A 17,636-nucleotide genomic window follows, 5' to 3' on the forward strand; every position below is an offset into this window, starting at 1 on the left:
ATTATCAATTAAATCTTGAATTTTACCCTTTAAAGCAAATCATTTTTCAGTATCATGGCCAGGTTGACGATGAAATTGACAAAAAGATTTGTTATCAAAATAGGGTGAATTAATCTTTGTAGGATCTATTTGCCTTATAGGAGGGAGGGTAAGCACATTTTGTTCCAATAACTTATTCATAATACTATGCAATGATTCATTCAAAGGAGTAAACTTTCTTTCTTTCTTGAAAAACTTAGAAAGAGGAGGCACACCTGATGCTGCATTCACATTGTTGTTGATGATGTTTTCATTGAACTTAATGGACTCTCTGTTCGGTTTAAACTTCCCAAATGGTTGTTGACTACTATCACCCTTATCACTCGGAGCCATAGGATTTGCTTGTTCCATTTGACTCACAGTCAGTTGATAATTGTGAAGAGTTGCGCACAACTGTTGGAAAGAAGTAAACTCAGAAAACATAAGTTTTTCTCTAATATCTTTTTGTAAGTTAGAAATAAAGATTCTTTGAATATCATTGTCAGGTACTGGAAAGGAAATTTGAGCATACAAATGCTTATATCTACCAATGAAATCAGTCACTTTTTCTTTAACACCTTGTTTACAATGCATTAAATCAATCAAAGTAACTTTAGGACTTATATTGTTTTGAAATTGTTGAATAAAAGCATTTGCAAGTTGTTGGAAAGAAGTAATAAAATAGGAAGGCAACGAGCAATACCATTGTAGGGCTTTATCTCTTAATGTTCTAGTAAACAGTTTTGCAAGCAACCTTGGGTCATGAGCAAAATCGGTACATATTGTTTGAAAGGTCTTAACATGTGTTAGAGGATCACCCTTACCATTATAAAGCTCCAACTGTGGGATTTCAACATGTTTAGGGGGGATAGCTCGAACAATGTCAAGAGAAAGTGGGCTTGCAACATCAAATGTGGGCACACTAAACTTAGATTGATTCATAGAGGCAATTTGTTGCTGTAAAGAAGAGACAGTTTGTGCAAGATTGTTAATGGTCGTTTCAGTCGAAGAGTTCATATTAGACGTGTTAGATTGTGATGGAGGTATTATGTTATGAAAAGAAGATATTGATTGAGAGTAAGGTGGTGGGACACTATGATAGTTAGTCACAGGAGATGATTGGAAAGGAGGAACACTACAAGGAAGAATGGAATGGTTAAATGAATTGCCCCCTTGCGTCATGTTCATTTGTGGAGATGTAATAGGAACACTCATTGAAGGAATGAATGAGGAAATCAGATTGAATGAAGGAAGAGGGTTGATTGAAGAGGAAGGATTGCCCCCATGACTGGTGATCATAGGTGGAATGTCTTGTATTGAAGTAGTCATTATGTTTGATGTAAAAGTAGGTATAATAGCAATAGAAGTTGTCAAAGGAATAGAATGATTGACTTGAGTAGGAGGTTGTGTATAACCTAAAGTTTCGGCACAACTCTTCATAGGCATCACATTCGAATCCACAATGTGTGCAATACTATGCAAAATATCAATTCCATTCTTATCACTTTGAACCATATGTTTTAGACCCTCAATTAATGAAAGAGCTTGACTATCAGGGTATTCTTGAGACATCCATTGTCGAAAATCATCAAATTGGTTATCCAATTTCGAAAGTTGTTCTATAGAAACCTCATGGAGAGCTTCTTCATCATTAAGAGGATTAGAGGAATTACCCATGTCCTCGTTAAAAAGGCCATTCAAATTAGGTTCCATCTCCTCGGTAATTAAACCTTGGAAAGACTTAATTCTAAGGCTTCGTCTAACGGGAATAGTGTAAGTAGGGCTTATTGTTGTAAAACTCATGCACTAAAGAGAGAGAGAAGATTTTGAATCTATTTTCAAATTTTAGAGGTAGCGAATTTCAATAAAACCAGCCAATCTCCTAGATTTAAGTTGTTAAATGCAATCATAACAATCTCCCAAAGTTTCAGAAAAAATGTCAGGGACCATGGCGAACGGAGTGCACACGGTCCTCGCAAATTTTTTCAAAATTTTTAGGGATGAAAGATATGATGATTTTAAAGCTAATCTGAAAAAATTGAGTGATTTTAAGATCTGTAGATAGGCCAAATTAAAGTTGCAATCTCAAAATTGAACCCTACCAAGATTGTTGAAAAAATGCAAAATTTGAATTTTGAAAAAGAGAGGGAAACTGAAATTTTGAATTTTATGATTTTAGAGGGAATACTAAAAGCAATGCAGGCTTTGAAATTTAAAAGTTGACTCAATTTCACGCAAAATTCAATTTTGAAAGTGGAAATCAAAGTTGTTGCAATTAAACACTTAATTTCAAAAGTCACAAACTGCAAAAATTTGAATAAAACACTGAAATTTCGAATGAATGTCAACACACTTTTCAGATTTAGGACAGTAAGAAACACAATTTTAACACAAATTTCAATTTCAACAATTTTTGAATGATTACAAGCCTTTATCCAAGCAATCACTAGACCAACTTTGACTTTAATTTTGAAAGTGTTAGAATTGATAAAATCAGCCAAGATTCTGGATTTTAGCAGAAAAATACAGTAAGATCTAGCTCCCGAAATTTCAGAAAAAATGTCGTGGACGATGGCGCTCGGGGTGCACACGGTCCTCGCAACTTTTTTCAAAATTTTCAGGAATGAGAGATATTGTGATTTTGTTGTAGAATCCAAAGTTACAGCCGATTTGGAGGTGTTTTGATTAGTGAAATTATCAGTCAAAGGTTGAATCAAGAGGGTTTTCAAAATTAGGGTTTTGACACTTAACCACTTAATTTTCAAAATTAAAGCACAAATATGAATTAACAATTTGCAATAGAAGGGTAGATCTGAAACAAGCATTAACAATTAAACATTTCACAAGCTCAATTACTAAAAAGAAAATTTAGGGTTTTTATGCAATTAACCTCTAAAATTTGCAAAAGATCAAACATGGAAATGTAATTAAGGAATCAAATTTTTCAGATCTAACCATGAATAATCAAAATTAGGATGTTCACGTCGGGTTCACCAAAATGTAAAGCGGAAAAATCGAACCCTAGGTGTTCCCCCCCCCCCCCAAGGAGAGAGAAGGGAGGTCACTAGGGTTGACGGTTTTCACTTAAGAGAGACTTTACATTCAAAAGAGGGGTTGAAACCCACAAGATCTAATCTTACACAATGCAAGACTGGATTCTAAATGAGTTTCAAGGGTTAAGACATCAAGGATACCCTCTTTTGTAAAGAATGTAGATAGAAGGATTGAACTAGGAATGCATGTAAGGTAAAAAAGATTCGCTTGTAGACAGAGATAGGGATATGGGATGAAGCTACGGACCTGAAATTAGCAGTAAATGTCGAGACGATGCTATTCTGCAAATTTGAGCGAAAGTTGATGGGACGATGGCGCCCGGAGTGCACACAGTCCTCCAAAAAATTCGCGAAATGAAGGAGGATCTGTTCGTCTCTGCACAAGGATTCCAGATCTTCAATTACAGCCATGTACCTGCAACCTACACACAAAAAAGAGAGGATGATTGGGGGGTTAGGGATTAGGGGTTTTCCTTTAGGTCAAACCTCAGTTTTGGAATTAACCAAGAAATGAGAATGCTGTAAATGTAAATGTTTGTAATGTAAACAAGTACTGATACCTTGTTGTAAGAATGTTTGTATTCTTACATGCGAAGGTGTAATGATGTTGTATGTTTGTATGTTGTGTGTGATCTCCTCTTCAATGGTTGAATCCTTGTCTTGAATGCAACACCTAGCCTTGAATGGAGACTTAGAATGTTCAATTGCTTGAAGGAATGCTTGAATGCTTGAATGTTTGAATGTTTGAATATTGCTTCCGCCTCTTGCACACATATGTATTTCCTCCCCTTTTCCGGGAGGGGAAATGTAGTTTATATACTTGTCAATTAGGGTTGAGAGACTGATTTTTCCAACCTTAGGCTGACCTAGAAGCATTATTTTCCGAATTGCAAACTTAAAGACCCGATGCCCAAGAAGAGACCGGGCCCAAAATAGGGACAGGGACCAGGGCACTAGGCACCATGGTCCTGGGGGACCAGGGTGCTAGGCGCCATGGTCCTAAAGGACCAGGGCGCTGGGCGCCATGGTCCCACCTCCCGGGACAGTAGGGTGCAAGGAAGGATCAGGCCAAGGTGCAGAAATATGCAGTTTTTGATGTCGTAAATAGGTTTTGGGGTCTCCATTCAGGTTCAACGTTGCGCCGCCATCGTGAAGACCCAAATGCAGTTGAAATTGCAAGTGTCACAATTTTAGGATGCTACACAAATTATTGCAATATTGACTAGAGTCTATGACTATAGTGATTTATTGTCTATTATGAGCAAACTTAACATACTGATGGTATGTCGAAGGAAACGCTTGCATGCCATGATCCATGGTCATCCCAGAAAAATATTATAAGATAAATTCAAGTCTAGAACCTGGCACACTGTATGTCTTTCCACAGGTCCTATTTTGATTGGTAATACCATAGTCCCTTTAGAAGAATGTTCTTCCTCATCATACACCTTGATAGTTATTTACTTCTTTGGATCTACTGCATTTTATGAATATCCTAAAGCCTTTATTAAACCTAACGCACAAATGTTTAAGCTAGCTCCACTATCTATGAGTACACGTTTGACACAAGTTTTATAAATGGTGACTTCAACATGTAAGGGAGCATTGTGAGGGTTTTGCAAGGATGCACCATCATTTTTAGAAAAAAAGGATAAGCAATGATGGGCTTTGAGGTGTCCCACTATGTTTTGGAATTGATCCACATCTAGGTCTTTTGAAACTGTTATTTTTGTTAGAGCTTTCTCCATTATTTCCTTATGCATAGGTGAAACTCTTAGGAGCTCCAAAATTGATATTTGAGCGGGTATATTTTGCAATTGTTCCACTTAGTTGTATTTTCTTGAAGTGGATGTTGATTCATTTGTTATACTAGAAAATGTAACCTTCACTTTTCTTCTTGTAATAACATTGATTGGTTCCAAAGGTGCGTTATCTTTAATGATGATGACATTTACCACATCATCATATGTGTAAGTGTAGTTTACTTTAGCTTTGCCTTTCTCATCTTTTGATTTATATTGTTCACCCTTTTTATAGTTTGGAAGTGGAGTTTTGAATGCTAGATGAGATTCGTTCATCTTATGACCATCCACTATAATAGTTCCATTATTGATTAAATCTTGAATAAGGTGCTTCAATTTTTGACAATCATTGGTTTGGTGTCCTTTGTTTCGATGATAATTACAAAAATGATTGCCATTCTACCAATTAGGTTTGACTTGAGGTTCACAATTTCTTGCTTCTAGTAAAGTAATCAATTTATTTGCAAGAAGAGTTTTCAAAGTTGATTCCAAGGGTTCCCCAATGTTTGTGAATTTTCTGCGAGGATTGGAGAAGAAAGACTTGGATTTACTATTATCTTGATTGTTGTTGTTTGGAACTTGACTTGAAAAGTTGAAGATTTCTTGTTGTTTGGTAGCATTACTGCCATCATTCCTATTCTTTGACCAAAATTTAGGTTTGTCATTGTTATTGTTATTGTTGTAGGAATTGTTGTAAAATTTTAACTCTCCTTTCTTTACTGTTGCATCTTCTATCTTTAGACCATTTTCAATCATCTTAGCAAAAGAAGGAGGACATTTCATTTTCAATCATCTTAGAAAAAGAAGGAGGAAATTGCATTTTCAGGGTATATCTCCTGGATATCTATTGAACATATGTTTCCATCATTGTAAAAAGACCATGAAAGGTTCACCATTCTTTTGCTTGACATTACATAAATGTAGCATTGCTATCTCATTTCTTACATTGTAGGAGTATTGTGAGATAAATATGTTCACAAGTTCTTCAAAAGATTTAATTCTAGATGGTAGTCTTGAGAACCATTCCATTGATTGTTAGCTTAAGCTTCTAGGGAATAGACGCATCGAGTAAGTTTCATCGTGTGGAAATTCCATACTCATAGTGCAAAATTACCTAATGTGATCTTGAAGATCAGATTTCCCATCGTATTTGATGCACTTCATAAATGGACAAGGTTAGCAAATGACAAACAACACAAGACACAAGAAAATCGTTAGTGTTAGTCAATCAAAAACTAATCTAAACAAACATATCAAAAGAGATACTAAAATCATGCTAATATATCTAACAAATGGAACAAAAATAATAAGGCATCTCCAAATGCCTCTTAGCATGCTCTTAGCTCCTTCTCCCTTGTTCCTCTCCTCTCCAAGTTCCAAAATAGTGTAGCTCTCAGCAGCTTTTTGCACTATGGATGCTTATGGAGGATTGATATTTTAGTATTGTGCTCCAAATGTAAAATGAAAAGATAAAATACTAGATGCTATTGAAATGATTGATTTTAACCAAAATAACAAGATTTTAGTTTGCTATGGTAAATGCTCTCTAAAATGCCTATAGGTTAAATGCATACAAGTTTTCAGGATCTGGATTATGAAGAAATGGGCTCTATTTATAGGGAAAATGGAGCAATGGATGGTTGAGATTGAGTAATCTCAACAAGGGTTAGGATTGAATGGTATTCAATCCATGTGAGGACTTTCAACCCAATCCCATGTTGACAAGTGTCACCATGAGGAGGCTTGAGAGGAGAGATAAGGAGCATTAAATGCTTGAGGGGACATGATGGTTACCCTAGTCAAAGAAATAAATGCTTTGAAGAGACACATGGGTTACATGAGGGTTAAGTTAGGGGTCAAAGTCCTTAACCATGGGTGCAAGTGGAATTAACCATTAATGGTCATGTAAGAGCCATAAGTGGTTTGGAAGACTTTAGAGGTTAATTTGTTGAACACACAAAGCATTAATTGCTTTTCAAAGACTTTGGAGTCTTTGAGAAGTGACTCCAATTTGCTTAGGAATGTGACAATATTTAGGGGATGGATTAGGTTAATTAGGAAGGGTTTAGAAGAATCTAGAAGGGGTTTAAGCATGCAAGTGGATTTTGTAGGAAAATGCAAGTGGGAGGAATTTTGGTATTTTCAATTAAAATAAAATCATTTATTTCAATTAAATGGTGTAAGTTGCATTTGGATAAATATTTAAATAAATATTAATTTATTTAAATGAGAAAAAGAAGATAAAACATTAAATGCTTGAAGACTTTGAGGGAAACCATTAAAGGCTTAAGAAGACTCTAGAAGGAAGCAATTAAGTTTGAAGACTTTAAGGGGAGCCATTAAAGGCTTAAGAAGACTCTAGAAATATGCCATTAAGTTTGAAGACTTTAAGGGAAACCATTAAAGTCTTAAAAAGACTTTAAGGGAAGCCATTAAGTTTGAAGACTTTAAGGGAAACCATTAAAGACTTAAGAAGACTCTTAGAAGGAAGCCATTAAGTTTGAAGACTTTAAGGGAAACCATTAAAAGTTTCAAGTGGGTGAGGATAAATAGGATTTTAAATAAATAATTTATTTAAAATAGTTGTGCAACTTGCATTTGTAGGAAAATGCAAGTGGGTGGAGGATAAAGGTGATTTAAATAAATGATTTATTTAAATGTGAGAGCTGGGATTTTGGGGGAATTTAAATAAATATTAATTTATTTAAATGTGAGAGAAGATTTAATTAAATAAATATGATTTATTTATTTAATTAATGGTCTGAATTTGGTTAAGTGAATTAAATCAAATAAATTAAATAATTTATTTAATTAATAGGAGAAGAGGGTTAAGATGAATTAATTAAATATATTAATTTAATTAATTATTGATTGATGGTTAAATAATCAAATAAATACTAAATATTCATTTAATTAAGTGGACATATATATGTGACTACAGTATTTATCATAATTAGGGATTTCACAATGTTGTGGGAATGGTATCATGTTTAAAATTTTGTCAAAAGGATATGGGCAGATGTCCTCTACTGAATATTTCTTGAAACTTGTTCCATTCTGCATATCCTGCATTTGTTGAGCGAGAGTTAACAAAGGATTATCAATACAGGGTCTCCTTGTATCTTCATAAGTTCTTCTATCATCAGGATCTCTTCTTGTATCATCATGGTATTTTCTTGTTTTATCTCCTCTTGTTTCCTGATGATTTACTTGATTTACATCCTCGTTATTTAGATCATCAGTGTTTTGATTGTTACTCGTCTCTGTATCTTGTTTCAAACTTTCTATGTTAAAGTCTTGTGGCAATTTAGCTCCTGAGTTTGCCAACATTAGAAGTTATTTTTCCTTTTATTTCTCCAATAACTTTTCCATTAGTTTGTCGAATTTAAAATCTTGTTCAAGGTCTCTAATGGTGTTATTGACCGCTTCTTCATCAACATCTGTGTATCCAAAAGTTTGAAGCATTGAATTTTCTTCGTCCATTTGTTTTTGTTGTTTTCTAAATTGCTCGTATTGAGCTCTAGTCCAAACTGACATGTGATTGATTCAAAAACTTCTCAAGTTTTGACCTTCTAAATACAGCTCAATAACTGATTGTTGGTTTAGGAAGATAAGCTTTGTTGATTTTACCACTATTATTAGTGCGTTGTGATAAAGCATCTTATTGTTGAAAGGCATGTGCTTGCAAAATTTCTCCATCAAATTCTATCCCGTAACCACATAAATAGTGACAAAAATGGTGTAGGAATGTCCTATGTTTTAACAAGATCTTGCAATTGATATACAAGAATCTTATCCTCTTCAGAGTAGCCTTATAACTGGGTTTTGTTTTCTTAAGGTGATATTTAAAAGTCATATAAGCATATGACGGTTTACAAGTTTATTTGATTCCAATGTGAGTGAAATATTTTATTTTGATATAACCTATGTTCAAATAGGAATGATATATCCAAGATAATAAACAAAGGTTGATATGATCAAGTTTTGTGATAAAGGATTTGATATATCCTGATGAGAAACTGATAATGATGTTGATTTTTGCACTTGAGATGGTTGAATCACTATCTTGTTGAATGTTTTATGCTTATGAAAACCTTTGGAAATAGCCCGTTGGATTGGTAACCTGATTATCTAACTAGTTTGAAGACTTGTGATAGTTTTTATCTCAATTCTGACTGATGATTTTTCAAGTTTTTGACTATTTTTTAGAATGTTTTTTGTAGACACAAAAGACACAATGTTCTAAAAAAACAAAATGCACAAGCAAGCACGAATCCTATGGTAGGCTGAGACAATAATTGTTGAATCTCACATGGGGTTTCCCCCGAGGCTACACTATTCATAGTGGATATTTAGGTGCTTGACCCCACTAGCTCCACCCTTGGCACTCACTTCTCCGAGGCATCCAAGCACCGGTTTCCATGAAAAATCCCCATGAAAAATTTCATATCTCTACTAAGAACCGTATGTGTGTGAGCCCCTTTAGAGGTCCGACCTCCTGTGACAACAACTAGAAGGATTTTGACAACTAGATACAAATGGTTTTTAGTAAGGGCTTTTGGTCATGTAGCCATACATGCGACACTTTAAAATTTGTAAATATAGAAGGTTCCCAACCTATAGAGGTTATGCTCCATAGGGTTTATGGGGAAACATAGTGTCGGTATGAATTAATCAACACATGTTGTCTATGAATTTCATCACAGACATGATTTATTTAGAGTGGATCGAAAGGAATCGGTATTATCCCATTTCCACTTGGGTTGTTCCCCTCTCACTAGCCCCCTCAAGGCAACTCGAGAAGGTAGGCCCTCTAAAGGTTACACATGAAGGAAATAGGTCTGGTTTTCTGATCATCGTATGAGGGTGAGAGCATACTCGCCTACTACTTCAACAAGCATGAAAGACAAAGGATTATTTTAAGCCTTGTAAAATCTATGTGCAACTACTTTAAAGAAGACACTCAAATGCAAGTTGCATGATGTTCATTATGCTCCTAGTTAAGCTAGATGAAACAAGAATGATCTTTTACTTGAAAAAAAAAACCCTTAATTTAGCTAAGTGAGGAAATCCATGAAATTTGCTCAAATCAACCCTACCTGAAGATAAGTCAGTAGTTTTTCAAAAAATTGGTCTTGGGCGGTCGAACTTGCAAATTATGTTAGCTGACAAATTGTGAAAATTTACCTTTGTAGATTATATGTTTGATAGAGCATATGTTTGACAGGGCAGAGCATATGTTCAATAGGGCATAACATATGCCTAAATGAATAATAAAAACGCTACCTTGAAAACAAAAGAACTAACCTATGCTACAAAAGCGCTAACTTGCATTACAAAAGCGCTAACCTGCATTACAAAAGAGATAACCTACATTACAAAAGCACTCACCTACATTACAAAAGTGCTAACTTGCATTACAAAATCACTAACTACGTTTACAAAAGCGCTAACCTTTGTTACAAAAGTGCCAACCTGCATTACAAAAGCGCTAACCTACATTTAAAAAGTGCTAACCTGCATTACAAAAGTACTAACCTGTGTTACAAAAGTGCTAACCTGCATTTAAAAAACACTAACCTATGTTTACAAAAGCACTAACCTGCACTACAAAAGCACTAACCTATTAGATGAATGCGCTGGCAAATTTCACACACATGTGAAACTGGATTACAAATGCGTTAAATTGATTTTTATGAGAATTAGACAAGATATTAGAAGGATATGTGTGAGGCATCAGCCCCACGGTGGGCGCCAAAAATGTTGAGGCTAAAGTTGAACTCCAGAGAATTGACCTGAAACTTGTTAATCCATCATATAATATAAAAGAAAGCTACAAGAAATATTTAGCTTCAACCAATGAAACAACATTAAATACAAGTAAAAAAAAGAGATTATACCTTCATGATTTATGTCTCATTGTGTCCTAACTCCACTGTTCCTAGTTGTAGATGATTTTACTCTTAGACAAGCACAAGTAGATTCCAAGATGGCATATGAAAAATGGACTTATAGTTAACTGATACTAAGATATGCATATGCAAATGATTTAAGCTAACATGATATTAAGCTATGAAAGAAATTCTAAAATTGCTAATTGCTTCAAACTCAAACTCACAGATGCAAGATAAAGACTCCTAGAATGACTATAAGATTAGCTATTAGTTTCAAAATGGCTTAGGAGATCTCTTTTTATAGATATTTTAGTGCATGAGCTTAGGTGGCAGAGATCAACGATCATGATCAAATCTTGCAAATTGGATGGCTATGAGCAAGAAGTTGAAGGTTGAGAGAAAAGGGGAAGGAGAAGACAAGTGTCACTCATCTCACCTTGACTGAGTTGAAGACTTGAGAGGATATATGATAGTTGGAGAAGATTTAGGAATGAGAGGACAAATGAACTCAAGTCCTCCTAAGATATAGGGTTGTTGGAGAGAATATAGAAGAAAGTTAGGAAATATGTGTACGTACACAATATTTCATTTATTTTGGAAGTTGGAGATAAGTGGCTAATAAATGATTTTATTTTGTTGAATTAATTTAGCCACATGATGTATGAGTTGGCAAAGAATAAGTGATGTAGAGAATGAAAGGTGAGTTGGAAAAAAGATTAAATAATTAAGAAATTATTAATGAGACTATAGGATAGTAGATAGAGGAATAATTAAATATTAGATATTTAATTAATTGATTAGAAGAAAAGGATATAACAAATTAATTAATAAAATGTTTCAATTAAATAAATTAATCTTTTAAAATTAACTATTTAATAGAAGAATAATTATTAAATAAATATAAAATATTTATTTAATTGCTCATAGCCATTTTTATGTGTATACAATATGTCATATCAAAGAGACTTGGAAAATCTCTTGTCGACACTCTCCTTCACATTTCTCTTAGGCTTCTAACTTAATTCTCCAACTATATTGAAGAGACATGGAAATGTCTCTCTTTGATGAGGTCATGTCTCATTGACATGCATTTAACCTTCGTCAACTCTTCAAACTTTGCAACTAATCAAAGAGACATCTCAAGATCGATGTGACTAAAAAAGAGTCTCCTTGAAATAGCAGTCTTATCGATATCAACTTCACGGGTCCCATATAACTTGTCACTTACCATATCAGTGTGGCAACATCATATCAAGAGATGAGTTTATATCTCTTATAGATAACACATCTCCTATCGATGGACCTTGTCAAAATCGTGATCAAAGAGTCATGAGCATGTCACCTCAATGCCCGCTCCACACTCTTGATCGAAAAGACATTCATATTGAAGAGACTGAGATCAACTCATGTCAAAAGTATAGTGTCTCCTTGACAAGCTTCCACAACACTGTCTTGTCAACACAACTTGCACTGAGAATGCTCCAAATCAAGTGGCAAGACCATGTGAGCTATTTTCTCACTCACTAACTGTACGTCAGGTTATATAGACAACTAATAGTTTTTCTACACCAATAATGTTGGATAAAGAGCGAAGATATTCATTTCCATGGTCTACTCCTATGCATGATCTATTTGTTCTGCCCAAAGGTGCACAACTACAATGTGTTAGTCAACCTCATGGCATCTTAAAGACATCTTTGTTTCTCTTTGTCATGTCAATCCATCTCGGTACCGATCCCTTCCTTCAGTACATATCCTTTTGACATCAATGACAAGATTATTAGACCAAAATCTACATTTTTATGATAAGACATTGATCCGACTACTCAATATAACTATCTTTTAGACCGTGTTTTGAGACATTGTGATGCAATTGTATCATACCTTAACTAGGCATGTATTTTCTTAGGTTTCCATAGTTTTAGTCTATATATTCATAATAATATTATGAGTGCTTTAGGACATCCTAAATATATGGATTCTTTGCGCATTGTTGTTACACAATCTGTTAGGTCTAAACACCGATTACTAGTTCAATAAGATATTTCCTTTGTATCACCAGTTGGTGACTTGTCATTACAGGTAATGATTGTAGAATGGTTGTCTATGGGTCATATGTCTTGTTTGGTATTCCGCATTGTTTTGGATGTCAGGTTGTGTTGGGATTAGTCTTTGATAAGTAGGTATGATGGTTGAAGCTGACTGTGTATTTCATTTGTTGTAGTGGTTCTTGACCTATTCTACTTGTGTTGGAGAATACTTGGAGGTGTATTACCACTTGTTAAGATCAACTATAATATTGGGTTGATCTACTACCCATTTGTTGATGATGTATCATGTTTCGAAGTTGACATGTACCTTGTCACACATTTTACTTACTAGGTCCTATTGAGCTGACCTACTCGATATTTTGGGATATAAAGATAGATATATATAAGGAAAAATAACCCATTTTATGGTGCACACAGATACTTATCCTGATGGATATGTGAGAGTTGATGGGAAGTTTCATATGTTATGAAATATGAGAATAAGATATTAGAACTACATGAAGTGTGAGGAATCAATATGACAAACTATTTTTGGGCTACAGAGAGGACTACACTATCAACATTTGAGATGCTTCTTCTGTAGAAATTCATTATAATATTGCAATATTGTATCTTGCTTTGAAGAAGTGATCTTTGGTGTACAAGTCTTTGTATCTTTCTTTAGGGCAATACGCCTTATCTTGCAAGTCTAGGTGGCAGTGAGCTTCCTTGGGACTGAGCCTAAAATGGACACTATAATATATTTTTATATATATTGTGAGTCAATCCTAACCATGGTTTTTCCTTCATTGGATTTTCCATGTAAAAATCTTGGTGTTCTTGTGTGATGAATGCTTTATTTTGCTCTTTACTTTTGCATTTTTGAATTTAATGTTTTAAGTATTAACAAATGGATGAATTTAGTTTATGCTAATTCATCCCCTCCCCCACCTTAGCATCTAAAGTGTGTTCAACAATTGGTATTAGAGAAAGGTTGTCCGAACAACAATCTAACAATTGAGGTAGATCTTGCATTTGAACACATGGGGTCTAGAGCAGGCCAAAATAAAATGTTTGTTTTGGAAATAGATTTAAATGCAATGGAAGCTAAAGGATGGGATGTTGATTAAATAGATGAAGATCTAGATATTGAAGAACTTAAAAGTGCTTTTGATGATATGGATGATGCTAGAGCTCAATACAAAAATTATCATGCAAACTTAAGAAAGTATAATATGACATAGTCCTTCTGGAGATTCAAGTTGAAGAAGGAAAGAAGACTATTGATTTCCTTGAAAGCAATCTATGAATGCACAAAGCTTGAGGAAGAACTTGTCGCATTAAGAAAGAAGTTGAACAATGCAAAAGAACAAATTGAAAAGGGGTTGAAATTAATAGGTGGTAGGGATTTGCTTCATGTAATGCTTAGTGTTTAGAATCACCCAAGACAAGGGTGGTCTTGGTTTTTGGAAAGGGAGAATTCTCTAAGCATGATAAAGGGAAAGAAAAAGTACAAGATGAATCTAAAAGGACCGAAGATAACCAAATAAACTTCACTATGTGGAACAAGAAGAAGAATCTCAATAGGTCAGTCTATTTGGATTCAGGTACTCTTAATATTTCAATGGTAATTGTTTTTGCTGCAATAATTTTGGACATAGAGGTATTGAATGTAGAAGTAAGATGAATTAGAATTATTTTATATTCTCGCGACCTCAACCATTTAATGGTCAATGCTATGCTTGCAACAAATTTGGACATAAAGCCAATGAATGTAGAAGTAGAATGGTGAGGAATGGTTTCATGAATGAAAAGAATGCTAAGAATGATAAAATTTTCAATGGTTATTGTTATACATGCAACAAATTTGGCCACAAGGCTGTTGAGGGTAGATCTAATCTCAAGAGTTGAAATGATTTGCAATATGGTCCTACATGTGAAAATTGTAATAAATAAGGACACATTGCTAGAAGTTGTAGGGAAAAGAATGTAGGGTCCTCTATCTCACTAAAGAAAAATGATGTAGAGAAAGAAAATAAGATTAAGGAATAATGGGTAAAGAAATCCAAAGGTGGTGATGAAAAGAAAGAGGAAAATGAAACAAATTGTGGATTATACCCCAGGATGGTGTAGATACTTATTTTGGACACTAAGTAGAAATAATATTGTCTAAAGGGGAGCTATATCTATAGAATTATCAAAATCTTGAGAAGCACAAATGTCAAAATGTTCAACATGGTTGTTTAAAAAATATTGACATGATGGTATTATGATATTGAGACAATTGATGCAAATTTTGGAGTAGTTGGTTTGCTTGCAGAGGATTGTGAAGACTTTTACACGTCATTGATTGATTGAAGAAGTAAAAAGTTGATAATGATGAAAATCATTTAATGCAAAACTCTTAGAGTAGATGAGAATTGTATATATGTGATGCTTGGTCATCTTTTGACCTCATTCAATGCATACAAGTGCTTGAGGAGCTCAAGAGTTATGATTAATTTGCAAGTGTGTGCATTTGCAAACCCTAGGCATCATTTGTCAGGTAATTCTCATTGTATTATTTAAACCTAAAATTTGAAGTGCGATAATGGCCAGCCCTAGAGTTTTGATGTGGTGGACAAACCTTGACATGTTTTCAAGAAGAGAACACACAAATCCAGTGCAAATGATACCATTGGTGCATCTCTCAAGTACCCATCAATGTAATTCATATAGAGGATGTGCAAATTTACATTGATTCTCCCATGGATGAATATAACCACATGAAGATAAGTGAATTCAGGGATGAAAATCTAGTAAATGATCAATTTGTTCTAAAACTTGAGTATGCTAATCTGCATGAAAAGAAACAAGATGTCCAGAGTGGCTATCCTTGGTTCAATGAAGAAGAGATGACATAAATTAATATAAGTTGAATCCATGAAGAATTCTTTTGGCTAGATAAACCCCACATGATAACTAAAGATACTGTTAGGGATCTTTTTGGATTGTGCTCCAATGGAGAGGTTCCTACCTAAAATTTGTAAAAAATAATGAAGTCATGAGATTAACTAGAGCTAAATTCGACAGAGGGCTCTCACAATTGATGACATTATTGATTTAGGAGTTAGGTATGCAACTATGGACATCACATATAAACTATACTCTACTAACAGAGAGGGCTCTACATTTGTAACCGTCATATATATTGTGTAGTGTCCACCCTCAACTTGACTTGTTTTGACTAGAGTTGACTTTTAATTCATGCGTGATAGACACTATTGGGCATAGGCTATTTCAAATGATTTATAGGATGTTGATACTATCATTAATGATTGTGTGATTTATTAGACACTATATGCTTATTATGTGATTGACTATCGAAAGATTATATTGAACATGTGATTTGATGAGCATAATTGTTGATGGATTTTACATGCCTTACTATAATCGTGAATTATACTAATCATGCACTTGATGATGTTTTTATGTACTAACCATATTTAATGATTATCTATGATGAGTTGATCTTATGGTGTGTTTGATTGTTGTATGATTGTCTTCGGGATAGGGACAATTCCACATCACTCATTGTGAGCGGGATGTGTCATTGTGACTCTTTAACCCTTGTCTGTTATAATATATATATATATATATATATATGCATATGTCGTATCGTTGCTTTGTGGATGCAGGATTTGCAGGTACCAGACATCGACTCCACCTAGCTCCATAGGTCTGAGCATGTCTTTAAATCCCAATGGTATGTGGTTCGGAGTTGGCACACTTTCCCCTCACATACTCTAGATCTAAGTTGTTCACTGTGAGTCGTCAGTGTCTTGGTGCAAGTCGTCATGATAGTTAGTAAGATGGGTTTCTTCTGTGTTGTGAGTATGTTAGTATTGGTTGATTATTCCTTTTATGTTGAGATTGACTATTTGATTATTGATGTGAGATTAAATAATTAATGATGTTTATTTTAATTATTTTGATTAATAGCGATTTAATTATTTGGTTATCTAATGTTTAATTTAATTTATTGGATTCTTGCCTTTTTGGTTATTTGATTATTTGATATTTAAATGTTTATTTATTTTAATGATGATTTAATATTTATTTAATATTTATTGTTTAGCTTATGATGTGTTTTATATTTATTTGTAATTTGACTTTTATTGGTATTTATTTATTTATTTAATCGCCTATGGTTTAATATTTATTTGGCTTTTAATGTTTATTTGGTTCATTAATTCATTTATGAGCATTTGGTTTATTTAATTTAATTTCCCCATTTGATTTATTTAATTGTGGCTCATGTTTTATTTATTAGTTTGACTTTTATGTTAGGTGGGTTGTATAAATTCACTTTAAAATAAAATGATAAAACATTCCCACAAAATTGTAAAAACATGATTTATATTTATCTTACCTACCCTCTTCTTTTATTGGTTGAAATTGAAAAGGGAGGTAAAATTATATTATATGGTGGGGTTGGTAAAATATATTATAGATTGGAATATTTTGATTGGCCGAGATTGAGGCTAGGGTTTTTAGTTATTGTTTGTCTTTTTATTTTCTTTCCTATGAAGTTTTCGGGGTTGGCTCTCCTCTGGAAAAGTTTTTCTCTAGCAAGTTTTCTTCTTGTCTTTGGATTTATTCTTTCATGGTTTTGGCTGGAACTTGGATTGGATTTAGTTTGGCTTGTGGGAGCTCTTCTTCAGCTTCAATCCATTACTTCAAAGTTGCAGGTTGGAGTTCTTCACTTTGTATTTTTGGTTTCAATGACTTCTCCGTGTATGCTTGTGTCTGCATTGTTTTGGGTATTGGGCTGAAATAATATTATATGCTATAGTTTTA

The 17,636-nt window shown here is 34.0% G+C and overlaps 1 pseudogene; it reads left to right on the plus strand.

Annotated features, from left to right (window-relative positions):
• LOC131859682 (photosystem I P700 chlorophyll a apoprotein A1-like) overlaps positions 1–12,807 on the plus strand; it is a 92,840-nt pseudogene extending 80,033 nt beyond the window's left edge.
• Positions 12,808–17,636: the final 4,829 nt, after the last annotated feature.

The sequence above is a fragment of the Cryptomeria japonica genome, chromosome 2, assembly GCF_030272615.1.
Source record: "Cryptomeria japonica chromosome 2, Sugi_1.0, whole genome shotgun sequence".
NCBI classification, from domain to species: domain Eukaryota; kingdom Viridiplantae; phylum Streptophyta; class Pinopsida; order Cupressales; family Cupressaceae; genus Cryptomeria; species Cryptomeria japonica.